Below are 9,873 nucleotides of genomic sequence, written 5' to 3' on the forward strand. Positions count from 1 at the left end.
AGTATACATTTTGGCATAACTCAACAGCTTTTACAATCAAATGTTTTTCGGCAGTTAAAAATCCCAAAGACAACACAATCCAGATTCTCTGTGTAATATCCATTTTTATGTGGCTTATTTTTTATACTACCTTTACTGTCTCTTTAAAGACTTTATTTTTTAAAACTATGTATTTGTTTCTATAACTCTATATATAACCTTTTTTGTCTCTTTCAAGCCTACATATCTCTTATACACATTGTAAACTATTACATCTGAATCTGTCTTATTGTAAATCTATTGCCTTAAATTGCAGCAGCTGTGGCTGCTGGCTCCGCCCACCTCAGCTTCCCATTATGGCTACGTTTACCACCAGCTCTGGGAGCTATCGGGGGTCTATGCTTTTAGCCAAGCAGCGTGTAGTCCAGAAACCTCTTTTTTTGTTTTGTACTAGTAAAGGCTAAATCCACCATGCAGCTTAATGTGCCACTTGCAGAGGCTTCATTCCCGCCATACGGGGCAGCAGGTCGAGCACACATGCTAGGAACCCACCAGTAGCTCAAACTGGTAGCTGCTGCTCATTTGAGAGAGACAATTAGGAAGCTGTTTTTAGCTCTGTTTTAGAATCTTTTTTCTCAGGTTTTAGATGGAAACTCTTGCCCCACGTTGGGCGCCAAATGTAGATGCAACCAACCTTCTTATTAAAAAAGAGACACAGAACCAATGCAAAGAAGAAAGCCAAGAGGTCAGAGCTAAGAGCTAAAACCTTACCCTTCCTCCTGCAGTGGTCCTACCTCTCCGAACTCACTACCCCTGTGTTAATGTCTTTATATAGTGTTCCTGTTCTGCCTTCTCATTGGTAAACCCAACCACATGACCGCCTCGTCACGGCCTGTCTGTATAGGCCTCCAGGTTTTCCTTGCTTGGTATTGAGATTAAAGGCATGTGTGTCCAATAATGGCTGTATCCCTGAACACAGAGAGACTTACCCAGCTCTGCATACCAAGTGCTGGGATTACAAGTATACACCACCACTGCCCTGCTTTCCTATGGCTTGCTAATAGCTCTGACCCCCGGGCAACTTTATTTATTAACATACAAATAACATTTTAATACAAATAAAATATCACCACCAGCAACTAGAGGTTATTTTCCTAGAAATTCCCTAAGAGAGGCTCAAGTCTTTATGTCCCAGATTGTGTTAGCTGCATGATCTTGAAGCAGCTCCCAGGACCCAGGAGTAAGGAGCTCTGATTGGCCAGGTGCAGAGCCCACATCAAATCTCAGGAGCCAGAGGCAGCTGACAATGGAAAGAGTGTTCCTTTAAAGACAGAGTGATATAATCCAGAGCCAAGTGAGTGTCCAGACTTGTGAACAGATGCCCACCACAGCACTGTGGAAGATAGATACCGTTGTCTTTGTTTTACAGGTGAACAAATGGAGTATTGAGGAAGCCAAGAGACCTCATCAAGGTCAAAGGGATATCTAATGACAGACTTGAGTTGACACCTGCCAATTCTAGGACATTCTCGCCTCTCCATGTTACTTTGTATAAACTGGTACTTGACATTGAATGAAGCAAGTAGCTTGGTTAGCTAGGAGTAGGTCTCACTGAATTGAGAAAATTCATTTTTGATTGTTTTAGAAGTCATTATAAAATGGATGTTATTCCCTCTTGGCTAACATATCCATCCCTCTCTCTCATTTCTTTCTTCTAAACAGATAATGGCTAGCTACACTTCTTGACAGGCAGGGCCTGCGCGTAAACAAATTCTTATTAGCAAATTTAGCAGTCATGTTCATCGGCTTCCAGCTTTTTATAAAAAATAAAAGGAACAAAAACATTATTTCTTGGCCATGTCAGTCTTGTCAAACTGAAAAGTGTAGAAATTTAAGTGTGGCAGTGAGGGGCCCATGGTGGTGATGGATTTTTATTTATTTATTTATTTATTTCTGCATTTGTGTTAAGGTCAGTGTATTCATTTCACAGTAGGGAAGGATGAATTTTGACATTTTTATAAGGGTGATTGATTGGTTTGTGTCCATTTGTGAGACTCCATGGCAAGAGGCCATGACTAATGGAAGAGAAAAGAGGGGGGGGGAAAGACTATTTTGGTTGGAAGCCTGCCTATCAGCATTTTGGATGATACCCAGAAATTTCGAACAGTACGCAATTCTGAGCAGAAGACGGGAAAGTATTTGACACACATTAAAGTACAAAGGGTGGTTATTGACGGGAATTGCATTTAAATTATATATCCTAGATGCCTTGAGGAAGAGTTTTCCATCTCCCCCAGGCTCCCTGTGGCTGGCTGGTAAACTTTCTGGGCTGTTGTTAATGGGGCATCATAGAAGCAAATCTCTACAAAAATGGCAGCATGTTGGACACTTTGCCTGGAGCTTTCCGGCCTTCCCTTTTCATGGTTTCCATTTGAAGCTTGGCTTCTGTTCCTTACTTTGGGGAAAGGTGGGAGGCTTTGTGAACCCCGGACTAACTCTGTCTCCTGACAGTCTGGCCTCCACACGATGGTAAGTGCCACCAGATTCTAAGTGTGTCGAGGCTCAGAGACAACCACATCTCATTTAGTAAGGGTAAGTCATAACATTTACATCAGGCACTGCCAAATACTTGTTGGGTGGATCAAGGAATGATGGGCTTTGCAACCAGTCATTTGTGTCTGCCTTCTGAGAGCATCAGGTATCACGACTAAAGGAGCTTCATTTTCACTGCCTTGCTAGGATATCAAGCACTCATGAGTTATCAGACACCTGCCCCCAGGAAGCCATTTCCCTTAAAGTATCTTAAAGACAGAATATTGTTCCTTGTTTAATCCCCCACATTCTTCTGTACTAACATCACAGACTAACTGCAAGAAGCTTCCCTGTGGACACAAGAGCCATTTGTTTGTATGAATCCATGTACTTTAGGCTTAGAGTGTTTGGAGTCAAAATAATTGTGCATGAACGATGGAACTGGTAACCTCCATGCTCTCCATTCTAATGATGGCAATCTTAGATGTGAACATCTCATGGCTGCACTTGTATCTTCATGGTACCAGGAGTTAGAAAGCAACATAGGTAGTTCTTCCATAATGGAATTGCCGAGAATCTCACTTAGTTAATTATGTCTACAAGGGTATTACACTCTCTGCTTTGGACTTTAGCTTTTGCCAGATTACAAAGAGACAAAATTATATTAATGTATGGTCCCTCTATAGCTCCTTTCCTGCTTTCTTCCTTGACAGAAGATCTGGCCTTATGAATCAGCTTTTCCTCTTCCTCTGTGCTAACAATTACCCAAGTGGTTTCTTGGGTTTCTATGTAACAGAATCTAAGATGGAAAAGTAGAACATGAACCACCTAATCCAAGAGCATGCATCTATCAGAGTGTCCTCTTCAGAGAATATAAGCTGGGTTGCAGAGTGGAGTGTGATGTCTGGGGAGTTGCACTCCCACTTTCATATGTACTTTACAGTATGGGATGAGGGTTCCAAGGGAGATGAAATGTTGTAGTGAGAAATGAGCAGGGAATCTCTGGGAATTGTACAATATGAGAACAGTACATGAAGACTAGATTGCCAATAAAAAATTTCTGTGAATTACAAATACCAGACTACTTTATGGTTTTCAAGACATAAGACTTTTGGAAGTTTTGTTGAACTGTACTTCTCTTTGGATTCTGCAAGTATCTAACAAAAAGACACGAACCCAAGGCATTTTAGCCCCTTTCCACATGTACCCCCCAAATGAGTAGGCTTCCTTCCCTGCTTGCCTCAGTCCCCTTCTTAGAAATCCTCTCCTAGATCTCTTCACCCTCCTTGTGTGTTGTGATTTGAGTGAAAATGGCCCCTATAGACTCAGGGAGTGGTATTATTGGAGGTGTGGCCTTGTTGGAATAGATGTGGCCTTGTTGGAGGATATATGTCACTGGGGATGGGCTTTGAGGTTTCAGATGCTCAAACCAGGACCAATGTCACTATCTCTTCCTGCTGCCTACTGATCCAGATGTAGAACTCTCAGTTACCTCTTTAGCACCATGTCTGTGCTTCCCAACATGATGATAATGGACTAAACCTCTGAACTATAAGCCAGCCCCAGTTAAATGTTTTCTTTATAAGAGTTGCTGTGGTCATGGTGTCTCTTCACAGCAATAGAAATCCTAAGCTAAGACATATGTCCTTCTTTCCTAATTTTCACATTATAACCAACCTTGACACTCACCTCCAGACTAAGAAGGCCATGGAATTGACGTGAACAGCATCGTGACCGTGTGCTCTTCGTTCCTCATCCTTGTGACTATAACTGGTCCTTGAAAATTATATCCTATCCCACTAGATCAAATTTCTGTAGAGTAGCCAAATGTTCTGCATCTAACTGTGACCCTGGAAGAAGACTCAGGAAGTGCATGGTTCTCTTTCTGAATGGCTGCTTCAGAGGAGTCTCGTGAGTTTGCCTCAGTAGCCCTCTACAGTGCTACCATCCCTAATATAACCCAAAATTGTGAGACTGTTTTTGACTACTCTATCCTAAGTCATTTATTAGAGCAAAGTGTGTCTCCAGCTCAGTGCCCAATGCACCTCATGCCCTTTTCTGAATTTGCCCTTTTCAAAATTCAGAGGATGGTTAATTGCACATATTTTTTTTTTCCAAAGGGCTACATGCTTCTGTCTTTCGATGAAAATGGACCAATTATTTGTTTACATATGCTTTTAAATAGACAAATAAAATTGTATTTGTTTATGGCATGTGGCAATACAGTTTGATATACATGTACTTTGAGCAATATCTAAAACAAGTTAATTAGATTCACATGCATTACACCACATATTTTGTTTTCTGATGAGATTACAAAAAAATTGCTGCCTGAACAATTTTCAAGGATATGATACTATAGTTACTCTAGTATTTTTTTTTTTTGACAGTAGATCTCTTGAAGATTCTCCTGCTGTCTTTACTGGAATTTTGTATTTCTTAACCTGCATTTCTCCAATCTCCTTCACTCTTAGGCACTCACAATTCTACTCTATGGATTTATGAATGTAAGCAAAAGCAGAGTTTCTCTGCCTTGATCACCCAGGCACAAATAAACACACAGAAGCTTATATTAATTATAAATACTCAGCCAGTAGCTCAGACTTACTACTAACTAGCTCTTACACTTACATTAACTCATAATTCTTAAGTATGTTTAGCCACGTGGTTTGGTACCTTTTCTCAGTACGGCACTCTCACCTTGCTTCCTCTGCATCTGGCTGGTGACTCCTGACTCTACCCTTCTCCTTCACAGCATCCTTAGTTTGGCTTTCCCAACAAACTTCCTGCCCAGCTCCTGGCCTGTCAGCTTTCTATTAAACCAATTCAAGTGACAAATCTTTACAGAGTACAAGAGGATTATTCCGCAGCATATGAGTTCAACTATTTCAGATTCCACATGTGAGGGAGATCCTATGGTATTCATCTATTTGTGCCTGACTCATTTCACTTAACGCAATGCCCCCTCAGGTCCATCCATATTATTGAAAATAATGACAAGTTTTTTTTCTTAAGCTGAATAATGTTCCCTTGTGCATATATTTTACATTTTCTTTGCCCACAAACCTGTTGATGACCTCAGATTGTTTCCATCTCTTGATTGCCATGAAAGAAACTTTAACATGTGAGTCCCACTTCTATTTTCATCAAAGGCACGTCTCTTTCTCCTGCCCCAACAGAAATTCTATTTATTTCCTCCTTCCTTTCTCACTTATAAACATGGAATATACCATTCCACTCTTCCCAGATGTCCTGTCATTAGCAAAGAGGAAGAGAAAAAAAAAAAGCCAAGAAGCTTCTCTTCCTAAGGTTCTGCATTGGACACAGTCTGTGATGCATAGCAGGAACCCAATAAATATTTATTAAAGGAATGATTCTACTTCAAAGGTCCCTGGGACTGTGTTCTCACAATATCAGGTAGAATGGAAAATTAAGTTATCAGGTTAACACACTTAGAAATTGCTCAGTGGTATTGAATGGGGTTTTATTCATTCAGACAATAGGAATTCTACCTGGGCTCTTGGGCAAGGTCTGGGGCCCCAGGTGTTATCTTCATGCCTCATTCAGATGGATAAAGGGCATGGGTTTAGAGGACCCAAAGCCTTTGCTTTAAATCCGGGCTCTATCATGTTTTCCCTACAATGTTTTAGGGAAGAGACTCAATCTCATTCAGCCCTTTCTTTCTCCATCTGGAAAACAAAGATAACAATGCCTTCTCCTCAGAGTAATGAGAAGGGAATGAGATAAGGAGGCTCAGGTAGGACAGCCAAATGGCAAACATTCAATCAATGGTCACTGCTGGAATTGAGGCATTCATTGATGTTGCTGCCCCACAACATTATAAGCTTTGAGCGTAGTTAATGCAAATTCATTTTTTTAAAAGAGAAAACAAAATTTTATCACAAGAAAGTTGCAGCCACTCCCCTCTGCTGCAACTATTTTTATAGTGAAACAGTGTCACCAATGAAATTGAGCCTCAATTTCCCTAGTCAGGGGCTAATTATCTCCATGGAAAATGACTTCTCATAACCTTCCACCTAATGGTTCCATGTATACTTGGAAGCCGTTAGTTGACCTAGAACTCTAGAAAGCACAATTTTATTTCACTGAGCCTGTTTTTTGTTTGCCTGGGCATAATGGAAATAGCTCCATGTCACAGCTCTTTTGCTCTTTCTATCCTGGGTCCTCCGTGTCCATGGAGGAATCCAGCACTAGTTAGCACCTTTGTGTGGGGCTGCGGAAGGGCTGCTGTGGTTTGTGCTGGGCTCTGCTTGCTGCTTCCATCCTTTTGGCAACCATCCCTGGGAAGCTAGTCATAAATACTAATGAAACTGCAATTTCTGTTGGAAGATGCAATCCCAGAATATTTGAAAGCTCAGTAACTCTCTGTGCTGTGTAGTACATTGTCACGTATATTAATACTCTTCTGAGACCTATTGTGGGGTTTTTTGTTTGTTTGTTTTGCAGCTGTCAATATCAATGTAAAGAGCAGTCATCACAAACTAAGCAAAGTCTTTGGAGTTTATGCACCATTGGCTGGGGTGACTCAACCTCACCCCCTGGCTGAAGTATAAAGGATATTATTGTTCTCCTTTGAGTTTTTGGGGTGCCTTGGTGGCGCGCGCTGCATAAATCCATAGCTAGGGAGATGTGAACTGTCAGTCTCTTAAGAGGGATATAAATAGGAACACACACACACACACACACACACACACACACACACACACACACTCACACAGTGCCTGCCATGATTTCACATGCTATGCTTTCTTAAAACCATGGCTTTGATAAGCTGTGGTGTTTTTGTTTTTTGTTTTTTGTTTTTAAAGAAGAATTAGAAAAGAATAAAAAAGGAAACATAGGGAGCAAGTGATATAAAAGCTGCACTATTTAATGCTCATCTTTCAAATGAGCAAAAATTGACTCCCCACAAAAATGTCAGGGGCCTCCACAGCTCAAGACGCCATTGAAGGATGTGTGAAGGGAAGAAACACACACCAGAGTCAACAAAAGGCAAGGACATTGTACACTCTCTGAAGAACGAATTGGTAATACTATAATTATAGCTTACCTCTCTATGTTAATTTGTGTGTTTCTTTCTCCCACACAGCCCGATCCCCTCACTGTAACTGCCACTGCACACTGGTATCTGACGCTTCGCTGTAGCGTTTCCGTCCTTGACAGTGTTTCCCATCACAGTGTGAAAATTTTCTATTTTTCCCAGGCCCTTGAGAGCAGCTCTGTCTTTTGTGAGAGGAGGCTTTTAAAAGACAGCTGAAGTGGATAAGAGCGACTCTGGGCTCGCCAAGGAGGAGGCCGCGCTTGAGCTGCCAACCGAGGCATTAGCGGGCTCGGGCTCAGCTCTGGAATAGCTTGTTTGGAGAGGTTTGGCTTAAGCCTATGGAAATAAAAAGACTTTTCAATTCTACCTGTCGCTGGGATGGGCCAGAGTTATCACTCAGAGAGCACAGGGGGCCCAGCCAAGAGAAAAACCAAGAAAACTAATTTGAATTGCAGAAGACGAGTCCCACAGCATAACACTTTTTAACAAGGCCAGACTAATGCGGCCCTCTGTCCTGGCCTTTTTCTATTTCCTTGGTTTATTTATGCATGCAATAATGCCATCAGCAGCCAGTTGAACTCATCTCTCCTTGAGACATGTATGCCAAGGTTGGACTTCGGAAGGCAGAATTTTCTGTCCATCAGTCAACCAGATTGCTGTCTGGGTTAAGTAAGAAGAATGTTGTCATGTGTGCCAGACAAGAGAAAACCATCACGCCAAATCAATATCTCCTTAAACACCAATTACTCTAATTAGGTTGGGAGAGGGGAGAAGCTGTGCTCTGAAGAAGGGGGTGAGTTTATTGTACTCTTGACTTTTTAAAAACAACCTTTCATTTCAGTGGGTCAAGACATCATGGAAGCTCTTTCTTAAAGCCCTGAGCTGACTCCCTCTGCCTGGGGAGCTCCAGAAGCCATCATAAGATAACAATTAGAGTTGCCATAGAAATTATAAGCTCACATTAATATGAACTCGGATTGGCTCTGTGAGTCAGCACGGGATAACATAGAGGTGGCATGGACTAGGACATTTATTGTGTAGTTCCGTGGAAAGTGATGCATGGAAGGTGTGCTGGTATTATTTCTGGATTAAGCTGCAGAAAAATTAATCTTCATTTCATCATGCTGGATAGAGACAACGAACAAATATCAATGCCTCTATTAGAAGTGTAACTGTCAACACATGATCACTTGCAAATAAAATCATTGTTTCTGCAGAGACACATTTCCACATAGAGAGATCTTTGGGTGGATAAGAAATGGTCCACTCTATGTCCCCCAAATGCAGACCTATACACATAATAGCAAGCCTTCTATTGCTCCAGAAGAGAAACCTAATCAAAACCATATTAGCATTAAGCATGTATTCTACTGTGTTCTCTGATGGGAACAATGGATATGCTTTCCTATGGAGCATAACTTAGTTAAGTATTAAATGTCTCCAAAATCCCAAAGGAAATAATGTGCACCAACCTTTTGACATAATGGTTAAGCTGATGGAATGAAGTGTTAGTCTGAGAGGAGCTTCCAGAAGTGAAAAGGGCACCAGCACGTGAATACAAGTGTTAAGAGTACCAGGCATCTGATTTTGACCCTATACAGGATAAGAAGAGATTGGAAGAAGGCTAAAGGTACAGGTACATATTTATACTGGAAGATGACCACTGTAGGCAGTTACTGAATGCTTCCTCAATATCACTCCTCCTGGTTAGCATGCACACGTGTGACCTCTCCCTGAATACAGTGACTCAATTTTAATGAATAGAATATGGCCACAAAGATAGAGTCTCACTACCAGGATTCATTTACAAAGGAGAAATGACTTCTCTAGACTCCGTGCTCTCTCTGATATTTGCTTGCTTGCTTGCTTGCTTGCTTGCTTGCTTGCTTTGATGAAACCAGCTGCCACATCAGGAGCTGCCTATGGAGAGACTCAAGTGGCAAGCAACTGAGGGTGGCCTCCAGCCAGCAGCCCAGGAGGAACTTAATCCTGCCAACAGCCATGTGACTGAACTTGGAAACTGCTCATTCCACAGCAGAGAGACTTGAGATGACTGCAACTCAGACCAGCACTCTGATTGCTGTGTGTGAGCGATCCCAGAGCCAGAGGACCCAGTTAAGCTGCACCTGGACTCCTGAATTACAGACACGGGGAGAAAACATATGTTGTTATACAAAGCTTCTGAGTCTGGTGCTTCTTCACATAGCTACAGATAATGAGTGCAGTGGAAAGATCTCCTGTAATGACTTAAACCTCAAATTAATATTCCAATTTTAAAGGAATACAATAGTTTTTGTGTG

Source organism: Peromyscus eremicus, chromosome 18 (assembly GCF_949786415.1).
Source record: "Peromyscus eremicus chromosome 18, PerEre_H2_v1, whole genome shotgun sequence".
Lineage (NCBI taxonomy): Eukaryota > Metazoa > Chordata > Mammalia > Rodentia > Cricetidae > Peromyscus > Peromyscus eremicus.